This window comes from Typopeltis vanoorti, chromosome 20, assembly GCF_054136105.1.
Source record: "Typopeltis vanoorti isolate ZY-2024b chromosome 20, IOZ_Tvanoo_1.0, whole genome shotgun sequence".
NCBI lineage: Eukaryota > Metazoa > Arthropoda > Arachnida > Uropygi > Thelyphonidae > Typopeltis > Typopeltis vanoorti.
Window position 1 is genome coordinate 73715587 of NC_143568.1, and position 25981 is coordinate 73741567.

The 25981-nt window shown below is 35.4% G+C and overlaps 1 protein-coding gene across 4 annotated transcripts in view; it reads right to left on the minus strand.

Moving 5' to 3' along the window:
- LOC150095560 (DNA-binding protein RFX2-like) overlaps positions 1-23816 on the minus strand; it is a 663123-nt gene extending 639307 nt beyond the window's left edge. For all 4 annotated transcript variants that reach the window (XM_090410808.1, XM_090410810.1, XM_090410811.1 and 1 more), the window contains exon 1: positions 23681-23816. The gene's annotated coding sequence lies outside the window, so the exon portion shown is untranslated. The remainder of the gene's footprint in view (positions 1-23680) is intronic.
- Positions 23817-25981: the final 2165 nt, after the last annotated feature.

Sequence of the window (25981 nt, forward strand, 5' to 3'; positions counted from 1 at the left end):
GATGTTTGTGATTGTCCTACTAGCTAATTACCATATGTACTGCTGTGACCTGTGTCCTTGTGTTGTATGACCTTTGATGTCTTTGTGCCATAAAAATCAAATTTAAAAAAAAAAATCCCCTCATATCCACATAACCAGTGCCATAGCCATCCATTTGTTGGGATCGTAATCTAAAAGTCTGTAGGTGAAACGGTCTCTAAGAATGATATCTTTTTCTATTGCATTCACTTGTATTAAGAATAACAATAGCACTCCCCTTATCAGCTCTAGTGATGACTATACTGCTATCTTTGCATAGTTTCTTGAGGACATTGAATCAGCAAGAAGATATATTTCTTTTAGGAGGCAAAGTTCAAGAAAGAATGCTGGCGATATCAAATATAATGTTGCTAAATCACAGATCAAAAAATTGAAAAGCCTGCTCAAAAACATTTCTTCTTGGACTCCTGAAATCACAAAAACAACCTCAAATTCTTCAGTTCTTGTCTTCTCTGGATATATGGATTACCAAAGATACACAAACCCAATTCCCCCCCCCCCAAGACCTATGCAATAAATTAGTAAAACAGTTAGTAAGCTCTCTTACCCATCCACCCCCCTCACTGGTCATACCACTGTCTATACAAAAAAACTGCATACATTTTAAAACTTCCATTGAGAATTTAATGTTAAATAACACATACAGTGGTATCTCGTTAATCCGTACTAATAAAAACCGTGCTCGTTCGGATTAGCGAATTTCCCCACAAGAGACAACAATAACTATTATTTAATACAAAAATAATCAGATTCTAATGGCACATCAATTTAATTCTGTAAATGAATGAAATAACTGATAGAAAAAAGCTATTGTAGTGTAATGTAGAACTTAAAAAATAATACAGTACACAAGTTTATTTTAATAAAAAGATTAGTTTGCATGTACCTGTTTTGTTGAGGATTCTGATTTAATAAAATAGTATAGTTCAGTACGTAACTTAATTTGCTTAAAATATCACTTTCTTAAACACAACACAAAAAAAGTTTTTTTATTTCTTTGTAAAAAGTCACTGATTTTATTTTGCTTCTTAGAAGCTAAACTTTTTCGAATGCTTCTTCTCGGAGCTGCATTAGCAATAAAATTTTGTAGAATGGCGTATCATTCTGCTTAGAGCATTCTATACACAAATTAAAACTTTCAACTGCCTCTTCATGTTTTACTTTTTTTTTTTCCTTCAAGTTCTTTATCATCATCATCGTCTTCCAATTCATCTGTAGCGCCATATTTATCATTTGAGCATCTGATTTGATTTTAAATTCACTTTTGGTTCTACCTGTAATCCATTCCTTAATATCTGTTTGTGAAATTCGCGTTTGTGTACAGTATAAAAAAGCAAATGTGAACACACAATGAATCAAAATAGGCCTACACTATAACTGTACAATCGACAGTATGAAAAAAATACTGTACTGTAATAATAATAAAATAAATAATAATAGTTAAAATAACAATTATTAAATAAAAGTAATAATATACAAAATAATAATACGTAATACATAAAACTTTTTTTTTCTTTCAAACTGCAGTTCGGATTACTGGAGGGTTCGGACTAAAGAGGTTCGGATTAGCGAGATACCACTGTATTTTAGTTAGCTTTGATATGACCTCACCATTCACCATATTCCTTTAAATGACACATTTATACAAAAAAAATTTTTTTCCTCCTGATATTATTGATTTCTGTTGTTTTGCTATCCATTCTGGATATATCTCTTGGAAGCACAAAATTTATAAACAGATAGAGGGCATCAATATGGGCTCTCCCCTCTCATGCCCCCCTTGCCAATTTTTAATGGAATATTTTGAAAAACAAGCTCTTGACCTGGCCACTCTCAAACCCTCGCAATCTGGTTAAGATATGTTGATGATGTGTTGATAAGATAAGTTGATGACATTTGGCCTTGTGGCTTAGACACATTAGGTTCTTTCCTCGCTCACCTCAAAAGTCTTCAACCTGGAATCCGGTTTACCATGGGAAATTAAACTAATAATAGTTTAGCCTTTCTAGACACCTTGGTAACATACACACCCAATGGTAACCTGTCCTTGTCAGTATACAGGAAGCTCACCCACACAGGCAGTTACATTCACACTTTTTCATCACCCACCCCTCTCAACAATATGGTATCATTAAAATACTGACTAATAGAGCCTATAACCATTGTTCCAGTGAGTCCTCTTTTACAGCAGAACATAATCATATACACCACACCTTCTTATCTAATGGCTACAGTTCCCAGTATCAAAAAAATAACCAATTCTTCCCTTAATCCTCGACCTTCTCTTCAGAAAGATTTTAGTAGTGCTATCATCATCTGAGGCACTTGAGATTAAAATAACCAGAATCTTAAAGAAATACAATCTATGCACAGCTTTCAAGCTATACTGAACACTTGCTATCCTCATACATTCCACTAAAGCTCATCTCCCTCTTCTCTCTATGCCTGGAGTATATAAAGTGTCTTCTTCCTGCAAGTTGGCCTACTTTGGACAGACAGGAAGATCAGACAACATACATGGAAGAACACAAAAAAATAGATCTGCAGTCATGCATATGGTCAATCAGGCCTTGTGGACCATGGTTTAGATATAGTTCATAGAATTAAATAGAAAAAGATTTTTTTATTTGATTTTTTAATGGTGTAAAGACATCAAAGATCATACTGTGCTAGGTCACAGCAGTGTAAAATCTCACACGATAAGTTATTCCATAACTTACCGAACTTGATTTTACAAGGGTCTCAAATCAGAATATTACATAAATTATAATGTAAAGTGATGTAAAATATAAACGAAAAATCAGTTGTAATGTATAATGCATGAATGACTTAATATTACCTGTAAAACTATTATGTTCTAAACAAAGGAGAAGGATTATTCTTTGAAATGAGTCAGCAGACAAGTTGCCCAGATTAGTAGAGAACAAAAGAAACGCCCTCAGAGAAAAAGTTGCAGGAACTTGTGAAAGTTGAAAATGATCAAGAAAAAAGACATCGAAAAAAGGGTGCGAAAGTGATGTCAGCACACCTAAGGATAGGTGCGAAATTTGTGGAGGAGAAGACAAAGAATGGAAAGGATATTTAAGAGAACTGGTGAGTAGGAAACAGGGTTCACCAGCTCACTCGTTAACGAGGGTTTCCCAGAGTTCCTGAGAAGTTCCAAAGTTACTGTGTTTCTCTGCAACCACCAGCACCTGTGGCCAGGAACACCCAGTTCCTGGCCACAGGAAAAGAAGTAAAAGCACCCAGTCATTGACTACAGAGAAAAAGAGAAGGAAAGATATCGCGCAAGCCGCCACTAATGATGAAATGAATTGCCACGACGTTCAAGTGAGAACAAAAAGCATCCTAATCAATGAGATGTCCAAACGGAACTTTCGCTTGACACAATGGATGCTTGTAAGGGAAGATCTGTGAGTAGCTGTACTTGTGCTACAGATATGTGCAACTGTGTGAAGGTATGAAATAAGCATTTGCTTTTATTATGTATAATACTGTGTTGTATAATGGAGTAATGTATAGTATTGAAATGTATATTCAGTCTGTAACTTATTCAGTCTCTTAAGCTCTTCGGCCTGGCAAATTTATTTGTTTTTTGACTGCGCCAGCCAGACTGAATTTCCGAGAGTGAGAGATTGAAGTTTTGGAATATTGGCAATGCAAGGGCTTGTAACTATAACAGTAACTTCTATTCATCCTACTTAACACTTAAGCTAGTCGTGGCAATATCCTATCAGCGCACAGGTTCGTAATTTTTTTTGAGATAGTGCATTGGCAAAAATCAGATCAGTGTGTTGCTTAACAAGTCATTTATTTTAACCAAAAAATGTAAGTACGTGCTAGACAAGTAATTTGTCTAGCTTACCTAACCTACCTAACTCCTGATATATGATAGTGTGATACTCAGGAGTTAGGTAAGCTAGGAAGGATAGCCATAACAAATTAATTACTTGTCTAGCATGTACTTACATTTTTAAGTACTAACCTAACCCCCCCCCCCCCCAAGATTAAATCCTGAGTGTGCTACTGATAGGAGCCATTAATTCATTAACAATGGAAATCAAACTTGCAGAAGAACTGGAAAAGTGCCACATGGACATATTGGCAATGCTGAGACAAAGAAGACAAAACCAAGTGAGATCTTACTAAATAATAAGTATAGGGTCCGCGCGGTTAGCCTAGTGGCTTTGCGCTTCACAACCGTATGCCTGGGGAAGGAGTGTCCTAGGTTCGATTCCCGTCGACGATGTGAGGAGCTTAAGGATCTTCCTCAGCCATAGCCAAGTTAGCCGGTCTTGGGTGTGGACAGCAGGGTTATTTCCGCCAGTTTATCTGGGGTTTTTCATCCTGCAAGCAGGCAAAACTGAACCCATGAACACACAGGCTATAGTCATAGAAATACGGCAAGGAAAACAACGGGAAACCACCTTGCATCATTATCTTCCTAGTAATCAGCTGTAACCCTCTCAAAGAGAGGAAGCCACAGGATCACATCAGATCAATAAGTATAGGATGTTATATTCAGGCAATAATGATCAATTGGCATTTGACACCAAACGTGAAAATAAACTTCTTGATTGGAATCGACAATTTTTTCCATTTGGTTTATACTATAAATTACAGATGCCAAGAAATTATATTCTGTTTCATCATCCTTTATCCAAGTGTAAGCGAACAAAGTTTGCACGTGAAGTAACTTCACGACTGGACTACTTGTATATGGAGGCTAATGACTTCACCTCAATTGCCTTAGTATCCTATAATGCAATGCACACATCTTATGGTCAAGTATAATGCTATGAATTATGGGAAGGGCTACTACCCACACCAATTTCAACCTTAATTGAGGTGTCATTAGTGGGAGCCAGACCCAGAAGTGATACCAGACTTCAACTTTACTGACTCCAAGGGTGAAGCAAGATGCTTTTCATATTCCTCGCTGTCTGAATGGATACAGTGAAGCAAAAAGGTTATGAGCAATATGCTCGCCCTAAGAGGGAAAGGGGATTATAGATCATTTCTTGAAATCAGGATGACTTTAGGTCTTTTGTGTTTGTACAGATCCGTTTCATCATAGTAAGCAGCTTGTTGCACCCGTGGATTGGGATGTGTAAATGTTTTTAGGAAATACTTTGCTGCAAGAGACTGAAGGAAAGAGTACATATAGGCAGGGCCGCTCCGTGCAGTTGTGCAATTTGTTCCCTGCACAAGGGTGCTTGAAGATAAGGGGTGCCACCAAGGAAAATAATAAAAAAATATATATATATATATATAAATTTTCTTATTCTTGAATTATATCGTACTATATAAATTACACAATTACAAATTATAATTAATGCAATAAAAATGAAATTTAAAATCAGTCAAATTAGTATGAATTCTTAATAATCTAACAATATTTTTAACTTAATATATCACCGGTTTTATTATAATTTGTCTGAAGTGAAGCGTTATCAATATTATCACAGATTTTATTTCACAGAGTAAGCATTGACTCAGCGAAAATTGTTTAAATATTCTCGATTGTTTATTATATTTTTAGTGGAAATTATTAGTTTAAGATAGACTGTGTATTCATTCTTACGCTGTGCTTTGCCCTTTGTGAATGTGTGATTGTGACTGAAACAGTGACTTTGTTCTGCAAATTTTAGGGCTTTTTTTTTATTCAGTGTGCTGCCCAATCGGCTGTGCTTTGCCCTTTGTGGATGTGTGATTGTGACTGAAACAGTGACATTGTTCTGCATATTTCAGATAGAGAGAGGCAATCATTATGATTTACGTTCGAATGGTGAAGTAAGGCCTCAGCGCTTTCTTTTGAACAAACATTCAAATTTATACCAACAATAAAGTAAGTGTGTTTCAGATCATAGGATGTTGAGATCTGTATCTATTCCATGCTGTGCCAAGCCAAATTTTTCAGACTTACTGTTACTAACGTAAGACTGGTGTTCTTGTATTCTCTTTTCTACAGAGTATCAAGTTTGTCCAAAGTAAGAAGAATGATAGTCATAAGGAACTTGGTAGACACCACAGAGAGAGAGAGAGCTAGAGGAGACCGTTTATCTTTGAAGATGGAAACCATGCTGATAATTTGTTGGTAGGAAGTAAAATAGCAACTAAATTGTATTTCTTAAGAATTCTGAAAATGGATTCTGAGATGCCAGATATGGAAGGAATTGAAACTCTTAAATAGGAATTAAAAAGCTGTTGTGCAAATCTTTCCAAGAAGGCATTGAGTTTCATGCACTTAAATAAACTTTATTCTGACAAATAAAGTTTACAGTCAAGTTGAAGGAACTGCAATGGGAAGTTCATTCTTTCCCACACTTGCTAACTTTAATTTAGAACATTCATTCAGAATACATCCTTTTCTTGTCGGTACACCCTGAGCCTTTATTTTAGGTTCATTATATAGACAATGTTTTTGCTGAGTTCATGCTGTAGTAAAGATGTAGAACAAACAGTATAAGCACATTACAATAAACTTTTTATAATTCCAGTCTTCTGTGATGATAGTGAGCTGATTGCTGTTGAATGTAGCATCCAGTGAAAGTAAGCTTTCGATAAACAGTAGTAATTAATTCACCTGACGGTGAATGAAGGAGTAACAAATTGTTCCTATGAAGGACAATTTGTTTTTGTTTCCATTTCCATAGTAAAATTTAATTAGTGGATGTAGGTTTTTATATTCGATAAGAAAACAGATGGTGTATCTTCATTATTATTATTATTATGGGCGACTCCAGGGAGTCCTTAGACTAATCGAGGGAGGCCCTAAACATCATGTCCACACAACTATACGACATTCTCACAGTATCTATCATGCCTTGCCTTGAACTCACTCACTGTCATAGCGCCCACAACAGAATCTGGCAGCTTATTCCACTCATTTACTACTCTAAAAGTAAAGAACCCAGCTCTAACACCCCTGCTAACCACACTCTTGCCCAGCTTCCATAGGTGTCCCCTAGTTCTCCCAACACCAGTCCTGATCTCAAAAATATCCTCCTATTAATCGTATAGAAACCCTTTAGCAATTTGAATGCCTCAATCATATCTCCCCTCTTCCTCCTATCAACCAATTTCTGCAACCCACAAATCTTCAACCTGTTCTCATATGGTTCATTCCATAGACCTGCTATCATCTTAGTCACTCGCCTCTGGATCCTCTCCACCTCCTCCCCATCAAGAAGGAGCCAAGGTGAGCAAATCTGGGCACAGTAGTCGAGATGAGGTCTTATCAAGGCTCGGTACAGAGGTACAATAACTTGATTGTCTCTGCTCGTCAAGGTATTTTTCAACAACCAAGTGAGTTGATGAGCTGATTTAGCTACTTTTGCAATGTGTCCCCTAAACTTCACGTCCCTATCCGCCAACACTCCCAAGTTCCTGGCTTCATCAATCTCGTGGAGTACAGTTCCACCAATGTGGTATACTGCTGCTAATCTTTTCACCCCAAAATGCATAACCTTAAATTTTGTCACATTAAATTGACATCCATTCTCCTTAGCCCAGAACTCCAATCTATCCAAGTCATCCTGCAAGATTTTGATATCTTCTGCATTCACTATCGCCCTACCCAACTTTGCATCATCAGCGAACAAATGAACTGTTCCTCTAAGATCCTTTCCTATATCGTTAATGAACAGATTACACAGCAGTGGTCCAAGAACAGAACCCTGCGGCATACCACTAGTCACAGGCCGTCTTTTTGGACTCTACTCCTGAATAAACTACTCTTTGATATCTCTCCATCAACCACCCACCTATCCATCTCACCAACCCTATATCCATTGTTGGATTCTGAATGAAACGAAATTGAAATTATTAATACTCCCTTCAGAATCCAACATAATCCACCATATCAGAGGCTACATTTGTAGATAATATTTAATGTAAATCTCTTATTATAAACTATTATTCATATAATTACCTTTGAGTTTTTTTTTATTTAATTAATTAATCTAGGATATGTATTAATAATGGAAGGGATTCTATATAAAAATGACGTTCAGATTATTTTATTTATTCCTACATTAATAGAAGTTTTTGTGTTTATCTTATTTAATTATATATTGTTTGAATTGAAAAATATCCTTTTATTTAGTTTCTGTATGTAAAGGAATGTTATGTAATGCTTATGCTTATATACTGCCCTAATTGTTGTCATGGAGACGGAGTTATAAGTAGAAAACGTGAGCGTGGTGGCGCGCGAGTTATTTAATTGATATGAGCTAGACGGTGAGAACAAGTTTTGGCGGGAAAACAGAGTGAAAATATAAAAATGGAAAGCGAGAGTAAACAACAGCAATGAATAGCAGTTGGTCGGCAGAGTCACAGCACTAGAACTGGAGAACTAGTGACTGAGTACAATTGGAGCACTCAGCACAGTACAATAAAGATGAGGAAATATTTTTTTTTGGCAGCACGGAATTAAGTAAGAGGCTGTAGTGCAAAGAATTAAGTGCTGTAATCAGATTACTAAGGAGTGAAATGTAAATTGACAACTCAGAATATTGACATGGAATTCTGAAGTTAATGTTGTATTCCAGAGCTTTCAAGGAAGATTAGTAGAAAGCTGATTCTATTGTAAAGTAGTATATGAGGAATAAGTGAATTTCTAGTGCAAGTGTGTCTGCATTTGTGATGTCCTGAAGTTAAAGATTAAGTTAATTTAAAGAAGATTACTTTTGAAATGTGTAGCTCCAGTGTGATAATTATCTAAAGTTTTAAGTGTGCCTCAGTGAATAATTTGTGCAAAGATTTATTCCGGTAAGAACAGTTGTACTTTATAGCATTTCAGAGTGAAGTTATAAGAATTATCTCCTTCTGTTAAATCCTAACATTAACTGTGGTGTTTATGCTCAATTTTGTCGAAGCTAGAAGATTAAGTCCCCCCCCCCTTAAAGTGATAGCTATCTCTTGACTGAGTTATGTGATTTCTGACTAAGGGATAGATAAAGAATACAGTTGTTAAAATATTTGCTGTGAATTTCAGTGTTAAAGAACTTCAGAACTATCTTTGCTTATTAAGGAGAAATTAGATTTTGAAGCTCAGTGTTTAATACAAAGAGTTGAGTAGAACAGAGTTAGTTTTGCATTATCTTGTATCCAAAGTATGCTTATGTATATATTATATAACCTTGAATTAAATGTTTTCTTTTATTGATTTCAATTTGTTGTTGTTAGCCTGATTCTTTTCCACTGCACCGTTCATAAAAATGCCGGTATACCACCCAAACCCACAGATGTATTCACATTAAGGTTCTGTAATAGACTATTCACCTCCACTTCATTCATCACAATTCCCGTATAAACTAATGGTTCATTCATTTTTTCAATGTCGCCACCTGGATGATATACTTATGCAAGGTGCTCGCTTAACTCCACTATATCGACTGATTCAGTGACCTCCTTACCATTGTCATTCCTTAAAATCATTTTGTCATATACAGTTTTTTTCTTGCTTGCAGCATATTGAAAGAACTGTTTGGGATTCTCTTTAGCTTGCATAGCTAGTTTCCGTTCATAATCCGCTTTTGCTTTTTTTACCACACTCGTTACCCTTCTGGCCTGCACTTTATACCGTTCGTGTGCCTGCAGGTCATCCCTTTCTTTAAATTCCCTCCACAGTTGTTTCTTTTTTTGCAGCTCAAGCTTAATGGTGTTATTCATCCATTTAACCCCTACTTGTTTTACTATTCGGACCCTAGGTATACAATCAGCCATAACCTCCTATAAATGCGACCATTTCCCATGCTCTATCGACATCCAGCCCTTGCAGCTGTATATGCCATGGCACTGATCCAAGCAAGCTCCTAAGCTTGTCATACTTGCCAGCACAGTAATTCCACATATACCCTGTCTTAATCGAAAATTCCACACCTTTAGCCACCTCCCAGGCAAGACCTTATGATCACTCTCACCAATAGGTGGCAACATGGTCATATTCATTACAGTCAAATTCTCAGGTGATTACCAGTTCAAGCACTCTCACACCCCTAGTGTTTTCACTTACATGCTGTCTCAGATAGTTATCCCTTAATAATTGAATAAAATCCATTTCCTTCCTCACATGTATCCTCTCCTCCTTCCAATCAATGTTACCATAGTTGAAATACCCCATAATAATTACCCTCCTTCCACTCATTGCATCTATTTGTCTATGGATACTATCTCCACCTTCTATTCCATCACCTGGTCTATAGCAGCACCCAACTGTATATTTTATTCCACTAGTCTCAATCTCACACCAAATAGCCTCAAATGTACTCTCTTCATTATCCTGCAGTTCAACTTCAATTCTCCTTGGCTGTAGTTCATCAGCTATCATCAATAACACTCCTCCCCCCCATTCTTTTCTCTCTGTCCCTCCTAAACACAATATAACCTACACATTCTATCCCACTAACTATATCATCTTCCGTCAGCCATGTTTCACTAATGCCAATAACCTGTGGCCAGGAAGAGCCAATCAAGGCCAAAAATTCTTCCTTCTTGTTCCTAATACTCCTGGCATTAGTATACATGAAATGCAGTGATCCCTTTGTCCCACCCCTATCTTGATGCGTTATTCTAAATATTACATTCCCATTTTTTTTCCTTACTACTGGCTCGGGTACATTATATACATTCTTACACTCAACTGTCTCACTGATGTCCGCATATCCACTCCCCCCCCCACCTCCTTGGTAGTTCTAGTTTCCCTGGTTCTGCACATCCATTTTTACTTCATTCAGCAACACTTTTTCCAGTCTCCACATACCAAATCCATTCAAATGCAGGCCATCCATCTTGTATAAATCCTTTTGCCCATCAAACTCATTCCACACGTCCACGAATTCCACACTACACCGTCTGCATAACCTGCACATAATGTCATTTGCGATTATGGCCCTCCTCCTAAACTCCTCTCTGTCATACCGCGGCAACAGACTAACCATTCTAACTCTGTCACTCCTTTAACAATACTTTCAAGTCTTCTCTCTCAAAAAATTTATCTCCTTCCAATTCATTCATACCCGCCACAATTATCAATTCTTTCACCCTCTGTTTTTGCGCTCCAATTATTAGGCCAGATAGCAAAAACATCGTTCTATATAACGAACCCAAAATGAAGGCTGAAGGTGTACAGTGAAAGGATTTCATTTCACCATATCTTGTGGAAATGCTTCTGAATGCTTGAGTGCTGAAAAGTAATAGACTAATATGGAGAAAAATTGTGGATAGGAGATCAATAATAATATAAACTTAATCATGCAGGCACATGATTGGGTACATTTCAGGAAATTAATGATGATGATAAACATATGAAAGAGACTCACAAATCTGAGTTATTTTTATATTATGATCATACAACTCTCCCTTTTCTTCTTCACCTCCTCAAGGTTATAATATTGAAAACAATGGTGAAATTTTCATTTTTTTGATGCATGTGTGTCTGTGCATCTGTCTGGCTTTAAAAAAAAAAAAAAGTGATATGAAATTAACCTTTTCCACAAATTAACTTGTTTCCAAATCAAGATTAACCAAAAGTGTGAGGCCTATAAATTCTGTTTTACTGAAAACTTACTCAGTATTTTTATACAATACTGAACATTCTCCATTACAATTATTATTATTACGTGACATCTCCGTGGAGTCCAAGGACTCATCACGGGAGGGCACACTACTTAGCTAATACATTTCATCCTCTCAACTACTAATTAATTCTCCAATTACAACACTACTACCATCAACACCATCAATCACCCATCATCACTAACAACACTATTTTTTGTCTTTAAATTGTGTGTGTTCTGAAGGCCGATTTATCTGTACGCAGAATGAAAATCCTGAGTTTCTGGGATAAAAAAAACCTTGCTACCACCGTAGGAGATCGGCTAGCTCATCTTCAACTGAAAAAGCCCATATAAGGATTCCCCTTATCTTCAAAATTGTTTCAAATTTATCTATTCTATCATATTTTCCTGATATCTCTCTTCCTCCCTTTTGTTCTCTTTAAATGAGGTGTTTGAACACACATGGCAATACTTTGTGGGATTTTTCTTTTTGGTACAAAAAGAACCAGTTTAGTGATGTGTCTTGATTTCACTCTGAAGGGTTAGTTACCATGTAATGCACATCCCATCTTAGTGGTTGCCCTCAATGTATGGAAGTTTTGAAAATCATCAAGTTTTTCTTGTTTTCACTTTGTACAGTGTCTGTGAATTGAGGGAATCAGGATTTCACACAACTATTCAATAGAACTAATCATTATCTCTGACTTTGTAACTGCTCTCATATTCTCATATTCATACCCTTATACAATGCAGCATTATTAGCAAAATCATCTTTCCTAATGATTTTATGCACTTTCATGACTTACGATCAGCATGCACACTTCCTGCTATTTTCACTATCCTGAGAAGGTACAGCACATGTGACACCAGCTGGGAAATTTCAGCTATCTATATCAGTACAAATATTTTCCTCCAAATAGCAGATGTAGACAGAGAAGTACTTAAAATGAACTGTATTATTGGGCGTAGACTTCTGTGGCTAATTGGTTCAAAAGATATATTTCGGTGATTACACCACATTTTTTTATTATTCAGTTACATAAAACACTGAAATAATAGTTCCCGACAAGTTTCGTAATCGTAGGATTTACGTCTTCAGGGGGTAAATAGTATAACTTAAAGTTTAAACAAGAGAATTAATAAATACAAATCATAACCGTCTGGCTATTCATAAAACTCAAATAACAGAATGCAGATATATAACGTTATCGATGTTGAACAATACTGGACGATGTCACGTGTTCTTGTTCTCGTTCATACAGTCCGAGCTCAGATTGAGGTAGATTTTTTATTAGAGCTAACCACACTTGATGGATAATTAAATCTTGATTTTTATTGCATTGGGTTGGGTTTTTTAGCATATTAGCAGCTTCTTTAAATTTTCTTATATAACTGTTGTTTTCTATGTATGACATCGTCGTTTTATGCCAGAGTACATCATGTCCAGTGGAAGTGGTATGGAAAGCAAGACCCGTTTTTTGTTCTCTTTTGTATTGTACGTCTTTTTGGTGTTCAGTCATGCGTATTTCTCCAGATCTTCCTGTCTGTCCTACGTAGCAAATCCCGCAAGAGCAACGGATTTTGTAGACTCCTGGTTTTTTAAGAGGATGATGAGGTGGTTTTGGTGAATGTAGGAATCTTGAGATTTTTTCCGTAGGAAGGAAGGCTACTTTTATGTTGTGTTTGTGCATTAAGTTGGCTAGCTTATCCGTAACATTTTTGATATAAGGAAGCGAGATTGCGTTTTTGTAATCCTGTTTTATTGTGTTGTTAGCTGGAGGCATTTTAAGGATTCTCTTGATGGTTTTTGTTTCATATCCATTCTGTTGGAGGATTTGTGTTAAGTATTTCAGTTCTTCATTACATCTTTCTTGTGTGCTGGAGATATTGTATGCTCTGTCTCGAAGAGTTTTAATTAAGCTTCTTTTTTGTGAAGGATGGTGGTGTGAGGTTGCATTTAGAAATCTTCCAGTGTTTGTTCGGCTTCCTATATACTGAGAAGGAGAGTTTACTTTCTTCATTAATCTCTAATAGAATATCCAGAAAAGGAAGTTTTTTTTCTTTTTCTTGTTCTAAAGTGAATTTTATGGTGTTGTGCAAATTGTTGAGATAATCTTTGAAATTGATAAGTTCATCTGTTGTTCCACTGAATATGATGAAAATATCGTCTCCACATAGTGTAGCCATATTTTTGGTTTTTTATGATAATTCTTAAGAGCATCGTTTTCAAATTTTTCCATAAATAGGTTTGCTAATACCGGTGATAATGATGAACCCATGGCCAGTCCTTCTTTTTGTTCCCAGATTCTATCTTTATAGGTGAAAAAAGTATTGTTTATACAATGTTTAAAAAGATTCAGGATGTCCGGAGGGAAGAGGTCTTCTAGGAGATTCAAAATTTCTTGTCTCAGGACGTTTGTAAACAAGTTGATAATGTCGAGACTTGCTAAGATGTCTGTTGGACCAATATGTATATCTTTCACTTTTTCTATGAAATGTTTACTATTTTTTATGAAGGAAGATGTTTTTCCTATATGTTGTGAGATCATGTTGGTGAGGTATTTTGCCAAGTTGGAAGTCGGTGAATCTCTTCCATTTACTATTGGTCTTAAGGGTATATCTGTCTTATGGATCTTTGGAACACCATATATTCTTGGTATCAAAGGGTGTTTTGATTGTAAGTATTTTTTAAGTTCTTCCGTCCAGAGAGGCACTTTTTTTATTAGATCATTTGTTTTTTTGTGTGTAGGCCAAGTCGGGTCTCTGTCTATGGGTTTGTAAGTGTTGGTATCTTCCAAGAGACTTTTCATTTTGTTATCATATTCTGTAGCATTTAAAACGACAGTTGCATTGCCTTTATCCACTTTTATTATGACAATATTTTTGTCATCCTTTAACTTTTTAAGGCAAACGTATTCATTGTAAGGTAGATTCCTATGAGGTAATCTGCTTTTTAATAATAAAGCTGTACTTTCTATATGGATAAGATCTGCTGTGTTGTCCGGTAGATTTCTAATTCCTTTTTCTATTTGTGCTATGATATCAATTTTTTGAAGGAAATGTGGGGTTAAGGCGAAGTTAAAACCCTTAAGTAAAAGATTATTCTCCTCTTTTGTTAGGACTCTCAAAGAAAGATTAAGAACTACTTTTGAATGATCTAGTTGTTTTTTATGTATTTCCTTCTTCTGAAGGAGTATGTTGAACTTATGAATTAATGTATGTTTCTTCTGTTCTAAGATCGCTATTGCTTTGTTAAATGTAACACTATTGATGTTGTTCCATAGGTAGGATGGAAGAGATGTGGCCAGTTCATTATGAAGAGAAAAAGTGTTATTACTAATTAATGCTAATTCGCTCTCGTGACTGTAATTCTTTCTCTTAGAAAAGCTAGTTCCATTTTATGATAAATTCTGGAGGCCTTGTTTGTGTGGAATATGCGTTTGATTTTGATGAATTTTGGGATGACTTTGTTATCTCTGCATCGGATGAGGAAAATTAGACGATTAATAAAGTTGAGATGTTTAATGCGTAGTTTCTCTAGTTGTATAACTTTATGCCAAAAGCACTCACCGTAAGTTTGTAATTGCAGGCATAGACTTCTGTGGCTAATTGGTTCAAAAGATTATATTTCGGTGATTACACCACATTTTTTTATTATTCAGTTATATAAAACACTACACTGAAATAATAGTTCCCGACAAGTTTCGTAAATCGTAGGATTTACATCTTCAGGAGGTAAATAGTATAACTTAAAGTTTAAACAAGAGAATTAATAAATACAAATCATAACCGTCTGGCTATTCATAAAACTCAAATAACAGAATGCAGATATATAACATTATTGATGTTGAACAATACTGGACGATGTCACGTGTTCTTGTTCTCATTCATACAGTCCGAGCTCAGATTGAGGTAGATTTTTTATTAGAGCTGACCACACTTGATGGAGAATTAAACCTTGATTTTTATTGCATTGGGTTGGGTTTTTAGCATATTAGCAGCTTCTTTAAATTTTTTTATATAACTGATGTTTTCTGTGTATGACATTGTCATTTTATGCCAGAGTACATCGTGTCCAGTGGAAGTGGTATGGAAAGCAAGACCCGTTTTTTTGTTCTCTTTTGTATTGTAAGTCTTTTTGGTGTTCAGCCATGCGTAAAGACTTACAATACAAAAGAGAACAAAAAAACGGGTCTTGCTTTCCATACCACTTCCACTGGACACGATGTACTCTGGCATAAAATGACAATGTCATACACAGAAAATATCAGTTATATAAGAAAATTTAAAGAAGCTGCTAATATGCTAAAAAACCCAACCCAATGCAATAAAAATCAAGGTTTAATTCTCCATCAAGTGTGGTCAGCTCTAATAAAAAATCTACCTCAATCTGAGCTCGGACTGTATGAATGAGAACAAGAACACGTGACATCGTCCAGTATTGTTCAACATCAATAATGTTATATATCTGCATTCTGTTATTTGAGTTTTATGAATAGCCAGACGGTTATGATTTGTATTTATTAATTCTCTTGTTTAAACTTTAAGTTATACTATTTACCTCCTGAAGATGTAAATCCTACGATTTACGAAACTTGTCGGGAACTATTATTTCAGTGTAGTGTTTTATATAACTGATTAATAAAAAAATGTGGTATAATCACCGAAATATATCTTTTGAACTGTATTATATTCATAACAGATTTTACATGACAACAAAATTCAAACACGTTTAAAAGTTGTTTCAGTAAAGATTTTTTCATGCAAAAGCACATGCCAGAATACTTGAATTCAACAAGGAAACTTTTAAACTGCTTAAGATAACCACAGCTCAGTAGTGAAATGGTTAAGAAAGATACATATATATATATATGTTCATGATGTGCAAGTTGAATCGCCGTAGCACAATTGGAAGAATAGCGGAACATTACACCCTTTGATTGGAAAAGACCTGGGTTCGATCCTCATCATGACGAGGGGAATCCTTATATGGGCTTTTCAGTTGAAGGTGAGTTAGCCGATCTCATATGGTGGTAGCAGGGTTTTTTCTCCTGGACACTCAAGTTTGTCATCCCATGTACAGACAAACTGGCCTTCAGAACACACGCAATTTACAGACAAAAAAACAACAACAATGTTGTTGGTAATGGTGGGAATAGATGCCGTTGATGGTAGTAGTGTCATAGTTGGAGAATTAAGTAGTAGTGAAGAGGAAGAGATGTGTTTAGCGAAGTAGAGTAGTGTGCCCTCCCATGATGTATCCTTGTACTCCCTGGAGGTGTCACATAATAATAATAGTTTATTGACGAGATAGTACATGAAGGCAGAATGTTAGTGTAATGAGTGATGAACAGAAGTGTGGAATTGTGAATGAGAAGAAACTAGAGATGTCAAGAAGCAAGTTGCAGAGATTGCAAAGTGAGGCTAGGAAGGGGATCAGAAAAGCAATTAGTTGGAATCAGAACTTAAAAAAAAAAATTAATTAAATTAAAATGGTATAGCTGAATAGGCAGAAGGGAAGGCTGGAAAAGAGGAAAAAGATAGAATAGTTAAGAAAAATCTAGCTCAGAAATTTAATTTCAATGTGCAAGACCAAGGTACAGGAAGTACTTTGAAGAACATAACTCAGGTTATGAAGCAGAATGAGAATATAGGCGAAATCGTTTCGATGGCCGAGACATGATATGAGAAAGAATGTTTTTTTGTATGTTTTTTTTTTAACTATATCTGGCCCACACATGAAATGTTGCAAGTAGCATATCAGTGTTGTGTGTGGGAAAGTCATATGACAAGCAGATTGAGGAGATCTCCGGGTTATCTTGGATACGGTCAGACTAAAGAATTAAAGTGTGCTGCTCAAGAGTTGAGAACCAGGAAGAAGAAGAGCATTGATAAAGAATGTTAAGATAGAAGGGCTAGGAGAAGAGGATTTGATTACATGGATATAATATAATTAATTTGATTAGAAAAAAAAATCTTATGCCAAAGACAATATTATTTTTAAGCAAGTTTATAGATAAGCACTTAAAACGTTCACTGTTTAATAGGAAAGCACTTGTATCAGATCAGGGGAAAAGGTTATTAGACGGGGAATTAATGAGAATGGACATGGAAAGTAATCAGAGATAAGGAAAGATTGATCTAAACAATAAGACATGGGGTAAAGTTCCAAAAATACTCTTCTCTGCTTATATATCAATGCAAGTATAAGAAACAAAAGAGAAGAGTTTATGGCTTTGGCTTTTCAGTCAAACCTCAAATATCTAGATAACTGATACATGGCCAACTGATAACAATAGCTTGACTAGATGTGAAATCAAGGAATACAGAATTTTTAGAGAAAGAGAAGTGATAAAAACAAAAGATGTAACTGGTGGCAATGGCTTTGCAAAGCTTAAGTTTGAAGATATCGGGATAGAAATGAGACTTTTGTATGTGTTTGGTGTGAAGTTACTGAGGAAGAAAGAGAATTTCTGGAAGTTAATATCTTATACACTCTGTGATGGAAGGAACACATGGATTAAAGATATCAGCTTTAGTAATAATGTCAGATGATGCAAGTGTGAACAAGATATCAACTCTGCAACAGCTGGTTAGAATGACCATGCAGCTCTAATATGAGATGTATACAGGCATGCAGAAATATCTGGAATAAGAGGATATATGTGTAGAACTACAGGTAAGAAAACAATGAAAGGCTCAGAAAAAAGCTTAAGGCAATAAATATAGTACAAAAAGGAACTTATTATTATTAGTACATGACACCTCTAAGGAGTCCAAGGACTTGTAGCTGAAGGGCTTACTCCACTCCACTCTGCTACACACAACTACCATTAATGCCATCTACCACCCATCACCACCAACTGCATTTTTTGTCTGTAAATTGTGTGCGTGTTCTGAAGGCTAATTTGTCTGGGATTAAAAATTTGCCTCGGGTTTTTCATCCTGGAAACTCAGGATGAAAAACCCAAGTTTCTGGGAGAAAAAACCCTGCTACCTATGCATGAAATTGGCTAACTCACCTTCAAATGAAAAAAAAAAAAAGGCTCATATAAAGATTCCTCTCATAAGGACAAGAATTGAATTTAGGCCTTTTCCAAAGGGCACAATATACCATTGTTCTTCCAACTGCACTATGGAGGTGTGTAAAAATTTGAAGAAAGAGACTGACATTGCAAGGAGATTCTTCTTCTTTCTTCTTCTTTGAGTGCCATCTCCTATCGGAGGTCGGCGACCACCTTGGCAAATTTTGAGCGATTCTCAGCTATTCTGAGCAGTCTCTCAGAGTTCATACCAGTCCACTGCCTGATATCTGCCAGCCAAGATTTTCTTCGTCTTCCTTGTCCTCTTCTTCCATTTATCTTCCCTTTTATAATCAATTGAAGTATCTTATATTTTTCATTACGAAGTAGGTGACCAAGATATGCAGTTTTCCTTCTTTTTATGGTATCTAAAAGTTCACGTGATTTCCCCATTTGTTCCAGTACTTCCTGATTGGACGTTTTTGCTGTCCATGGGATTTTCAGCATTCGTCTGTATAACCACATCTCGAAGGCTTCAAGTCTTTTTATTGATGTTGTCTTCAAGGTCCAAGTTTCTGCACCGTACAGCAGTACAGACCATACATAGCATTTAACCATGCGTACTCTAAGCTCTAAGTTTAAACTGCAGTTACACAGTGTTGATTTCATCAAGAGAAAATTTTTTCTTGCCATTTCAATAACTTTTATTTCCATTTCTGGATTGCAATCTTCATTTAACCAGCATCTGAGATATTTAAACTTTGCCACTCTTTCAATTTGTTTCCTATTTAAAGAAAGTGCTAAATTAAGAATTGGTTTCTTACTTATGACCATGAATTTAGTTTTGGTGATATTTATTTTTAATCCCATTTTTTCACTCTCTGCATTTATTAGTTCCAAAAGATTTTGAAGATCCTGAATATTGTCAGCCAGAAGAGCTGTATCATCGGCATATTGGATATTACTGATGATTTCACCATTTACACTAATCCTTTCCTTTCTTCCTTCCAAGACTTTTTGAAATATGGCTTCTGAGTAGATGTTAAAAAGAAGAGGTGACAGCACACATCCTTGCCTTACTCCTCGTTTGATGTTAATGGAGTCTGTAATAATGTCATCAACTTGAACAGATGCCTTTTGGTTCCAATATAAGTTTTCAATGATCCTGATGTCTTTACCATCTAATCCAATTCTTTTTAATAGTACAATCATTTTAGCATGTTGGACTTTATCAAATGCTTTCTCGAAGTCGATGAAGCAAATGAATATTACCTTGTTTTGGTCAATACATTTTTGAAATAAGATCTGAGAACAGAAAAGTGCCTCTCTTGTTCCCAAGCCATTTCTAAAGCTGAATTGGGTATCACTGATGGTGTCTTCACATTTGCTGTATATTCTTTTTTGAATTATTTTCAGAAACATTTTGAGAACGTGACTCATTAGGCTGATCATTCTATAGTCATTACAAGTTTTCGCATTTACTTTTTTAGGTAGCATGATGAAGGTCGACTGTAACCAGTCTTGAGGGATTATGCCTGTATCGTAGATCTTATTAAATAGCTTTACTAATATGTTAATGTTGTCACCGTCTAATAACTTTACTATTTCTGCTGGTATTCTATCTGGTCCTAGGGCTTTACCATTTTTAGCTGAGTTTAATGCACATTCTACCTCTTGATTTTAGAATGCATGGACCTTCCATATGTTCATAAGTATTTTCTGGGTTCTGTCTGTTATCAGTAAAGAGTTCTTCTATATATTTCACCCATTCTTGTATTTTGTCATCCTTTTTGGATATAATTTCTCCCTTTTTGTTTCGAAGGATACAGAATTGCTTTTTCTTATATATACCTGAGGTCTCTTTCATCTTTTTGTGTAGATTAAAATTGTCATGTTTTTCCTGTAGAATTTCTATTTCTTTACATTTTTCATTCATCCAGATTTCTTTTGCTTTTTTGATCTTGTGTTTAATAATTTTCTGAACCTCTGTATATTTTGTTGGATTATGATTTTTATATGATCTGCATTGATCCATGAGAGAAAGAATTTCATCAGTCATCCAATCTTTCTTTTTTACTGCTCTATTAGGACATAAGGTATTGGTATATTTCTCTATGAAGACAGATTTCAATTTGTCCCACGATTCATCAACCCTCATGATGTCATCATTCTTGATAAGTGCTAGCTCTTGATTCAGATCTTGACTCAATTTGCTTCTTATCTCTGTGTTTTTTAATTTTCCCAAATCAAACCTTGTTTGTTGATGTTTCTTAAGCATAGCTTTCAGTCTAAGTTGTAACTCTGCCAACAGTAGTTTATGATCAGAAGCAATATCTGCACTAGGATAGGTTTTTGTACTCTTTATAGAACTTCGAAATCGTTGATTAATTAGTAAGTAATCAATTTGGTTTCTGATTATATTCCCATTATTATCCTGTGGTGATCGCCAAGTATACAATCTTCGAGGTGGTAGCTTAAACCATGTGTTTGTGATTATTAGCTCCTCTTCCTGGCAGAATTGAAAAAGACGGTCACCTCTCTCATTTCTTGTGCCCAGTCCATGTTCGCCAACCCAACTTTAGCATTGAGATTAAGCAAGAAGATTAAGAAATATTTCAAGCTAACAATAGCGGTGTGTACCTAAATCTAAAAAGCTAAATATGTAGGCATCAACAAAATCAATATGGAAATTAAGCAAGAATTATAAAACAGAAGATTATGGAAAATGTATAAAATTAAGAGAAGTGAAGAGCTACAAAGCCTATAAAGTGCAATCAGAAAGAGAGTAAGAGAACTCTAGAGAAATAGGCTAAGAAAAATCGTAAGGAGTTTTTCCATTATACAAGAGAAAGAATGACTATGAGAGAATCATTCTGTCCAATGGAGTTGTGTATGACCAAGGCAGAAGTTATGGTGTATTTAAACAATTATTCTGTTCAGTTTTTTATACTGATGGAAATAATACTGTTGTAAGTGAGCAAAGAGTTGAGAGACTGAAGATGAAAACACTAGAGACATTTAAGTTATTAAGTAATTTGTTGGACTGGTTGGATGATATTTTGCTATGTGTTGTGAAAGAATATGCTAAGAAACTGACAATATCACTGACTTCTTTAATGAGAGCCTTATGTCCGGAAATATCCCCAATGAGTAGAAAGGCAAGATTGCTTCAATACATAAGGATTAATGCTAAATGGATGTATTAAATTACAGACCACTTTGAATTTCTGGAATGGTTATTAAAAATCTGAACAGATTAGTTAGGAATAGGATACAGCATTGGGTTGATGATGGAAAATATTCTTCATAAGCCAATACAGGTTTAAGATGTCTATAGTGGTGAATAATCATGGTTTTCATGAATATTCACCAATAGAAGCACCTTTAACCTGTATTGGTTTTGAGGTGACAACCAGTTAGGTTGGCATCTGGAAGCCTTCAACAGAGAAAGATGGAAACAAATGGGAGAGCCATATGTCCAAAAAACTGTTATAAAAAATATTCAAAGAAGAAGATATTAGTGAATAAAGGAAATTCATTGCCATGTGACAATCTGCCAAATGCTTTTGCAAAATCCATTCCCTGACTGAATGTCAACTGGTTGGATAGGATACTGACTGTCCAATAGACAGTCAGTATCGTATCCAAGGATGTGGTCATTCCACTGCATAAAGCTTTGATAAGAAAATCTAGCTACTGCCCATTCAGTCTCCAAAAGCTAGACAGGGCTATAAGGCCTCGCCTACTCCCTATAAAGGGAATAAAAGGTGTTAGCTGATTTATTTTTGTTTATTTATTTTGACATGCAAATGGTAAAAAGGAGCACAGCAGTTAAGACACCTAGGATATTTTTCAAAAGAACTGAGGAAAAGGAAAGAAATCAGGACAAGTGACATTCCTGGAAATTATATGAAAGTATGGCACATAATACTAAGACATAATGCATACTTCATAATCTAATCTATGCATAATGCATAGTGATGAGTGGAAGGTGTTGCTCAATGAGGCAGTGAGTGCACAAAGACAATGAATCGGTTTATGGCAAGGTATGACAGATTTGTGCCTATCATATTACTTCCATCTCCTCTGCAAATACCTCCCTCAATGAGCCCTTGACTCTGGAAGGTATTTGAAATAATTAAATAAAGCAGATAAGATAAATCTATTACAAATTCATATCATTTCACACTACAAACTAACTGAAATTAAAAATTGTAACTAAAAATATTCTTACATTTTTACATCTAGTATTCATGCAAATAAATGATTAATGTTCTTAAATAACTTTAATCAGAGAAGGACCATTCCATCAATTAGTATACTATGTAAGTGTTACCAGAGTAAAATAACTGGGATCACTGCCAATGTAATAAATATATAATAAGGTGAAAACTAAGAATTCCTATTTATGAACTTTTTTGTATAATTATGAAAGGCGGAACAAACGGCATTCAGTCATCTTCCAAAACTAACAAGTACCAAATATAAGACTTATGTCACATTAACCAACACGATACCTTTCTAGACTCAATACCATATGATGCCAATGCTTAATAAGTTCAACAAACACTTCATTTTATTGACCATCTGCTTAGATTTGCAACTATTTTTTCCTTATTTTTTTTTTCTCGCTCTCTCTTATTAATAAAACTGAATTTTGCCCAGTTAACAAAATTAGGAACAGTGTGCACATTCCTTCTGCAAAGATGGCATATGCTATCCGTTTAAAGCACCACATCTAGTCACCTATAATGGAGAAACCGAATTTCACAAATACACATATATATGCATATATAACAGTAATGAAGTGTAAGATTTGTTTATTACAGTATGTGTGTGTACATATATACACACATCTCAAATTTGTTAGGACTAACGATAAACGCCATTTTGCTTTCTACTTAAACTGAAAACATCGCGAAATGATGGCAAAGGTGATATTAATATTTTGATACAACCTTTTAACACCGACGACATTATCAAGAAGGAAGGCATGATGTAAACAACAGAATCTAATAAGCATCATAACAATACAAGGAACACAACCAACAAATTCACCTTCTCGCCTGGTAACCTCTTGATCCTACGCTATGGCGTTGATTCCAGGGGCAACTGTTGCCATCTGCCTTACAACGCAAGCAACCGAAATATCCTTCCGAGGGCAGTTACTTGACTTCTTAGTTTCTATGACGACGTTACAGTAAATGCACTTTATCTGAAAGATAAGGCATGTAGATTACATCCCAGAATGTAGCAGAACTACAATTACATGTTTGTAAGAAGGGACAGCTTCACCAATAAAGCACATATGCAAACATTTGTAATCATAGACCTATACAAATTAGTGGAAGAATACATCAGTGTAAAGTCTTAGTAACCAAGAGATTCAGGGGGACGCCGTTAACAGCCATGCCAGTCACTAAGCACTGAGTATTTGTATGCATAAACGGATGTGTTATTAGATTCGGGAATAAAAATTAAAAGCTGCATATAACAAATTTCCAGCTGGATATACAAAGATGTTTTTTTTTTTTCAGTTATATATCTGTATATATCTTATTGTCTTTGTTCGAAAGGTAACAAATGTAATATAGTCCATTAAAATTAAATTCAAAACTACTCAAATTAGTATTCAAAATTTAACAACACAATTTTAGTGAGTAGATTTTTTTTTATTACAGCTGCAGAAAATCAATAATTTATTTGTAAGCATAATTCTCGCTATTTACAGTGAATATGGTACGCCAACTATTATTAATAAATATTTAATTTTTTATATCAATCATGGTAAATATTACTAATACTTATTATGTTTTATCAAAAATATAGCGAACAAGTTCAGAAATAGTGGAACAATTGGTGCCCAGAATAAATTCGGTTAAATGTAAAAGGTATGTCTTTGTAAACCTATAACCACTAGTATAAATGACGTAAGACAGTAATAGGATTATCTTTATCTAATAACTTTTGAGATAAACTTTCACAGAAGTGATAAACCCTCTTTATAATAATAAGCTCAAAGAGGGCTGATATTTGAATACCCGATAAACGATAAGATTAAGTCAGAAATTGCACTAAAGGTTGTTGATCCACTGGAGTAATTTGTAACATTCGGTTTTACTGAATTTTTAAGTATCAATGTAAATAAATGACGCTTGAAAAAAAAAAAAAAAAAGAACTTATATTTTTGTGCTTATTTTTAATTTACGCAGGCATACTAAGTTCGATTCTCGTCGTGACGAGAGGAATCTTTATATGGGTATTTTCAATTGAAGACAAGTTAGCCGTTCTCGGGTAACAGGGTTTTATTTCGCGGAAACTCGGGTTTTTCATCCCGCATACAGAAAATCGGCCCTCCAGAACACACGCAATTTACAGAAAAATTACTGGTGGTGGTGGTGTTGAACATTACATGGCATTGATGTAGATGATGATGGTAGCAGAGGTTGGATAGAGTGGTGGAAATCGAAAGTTGTAGAGTAGGTGTCCTCCTTCGATGAGTCTTCGGACTCCTTGGAGGTGTCACGAAATAATAATAATACGTAAACGAAATTTTACAGGTGAAATACCTTTATATCTTTATAACTGGCATCTAGAGGACATTTACCTTCACCCCAAGAGTCTATGATAAATGCATAATTCACACTCTTCTCAAGAATACATAATGGTAATATAATTGCATTATGGAGAAAGTCTACTCAGACTGATTTCAACCTTTATTGTTGAAAATTTGTTCAAAAACTTGGCGCCATTATCAAAGTGCACGCTAACATCCATAGCACTAGACTACCCAAAGAAAGACCATTTTCTAACCTCAATTTTAGCGCTAGAAAAAGTTTCCGAAGCCGTTATTCGACCGTTCCTAAGTTAGTCTATCTCTTATATGAGCAAACGGGTTTTTTCTCCCATATACCAAGGAAAATCGATCATAGAACTCATATTATTTCCAACAATAATATATTGCATTACAGTTAAGGACAATGAGATGGCGGCATTTGTCTGTCTGCTTTCACTGGAAGTCGCTTGGACAAGTCAAAAGTAAAGAAAATGCTGATTTGTTTCTACGATTCCAAGGGAATTATCCACAAAGAATTCGTTTCGCCTGGCAAAACGGTCAATAGTGAGTTTTATCTAGAAGTTTTGAAGCGATTGATAGCGAGAATTCGTCGCGTATGGCATGAATATCGTGACGACCGACCGTTCGTCAAAACACACTGTCACTCTTGGCACTATAACTCGGCTTTTATAGAAACAAATATCATAAACAGTTGATACAACACTAATGAAGGTTGCTGCTTTCGGCAACAAAAAGAAAAAACGGGGGGCACCAATAGTTTCTTCTATTTTCAAAACGTTCGG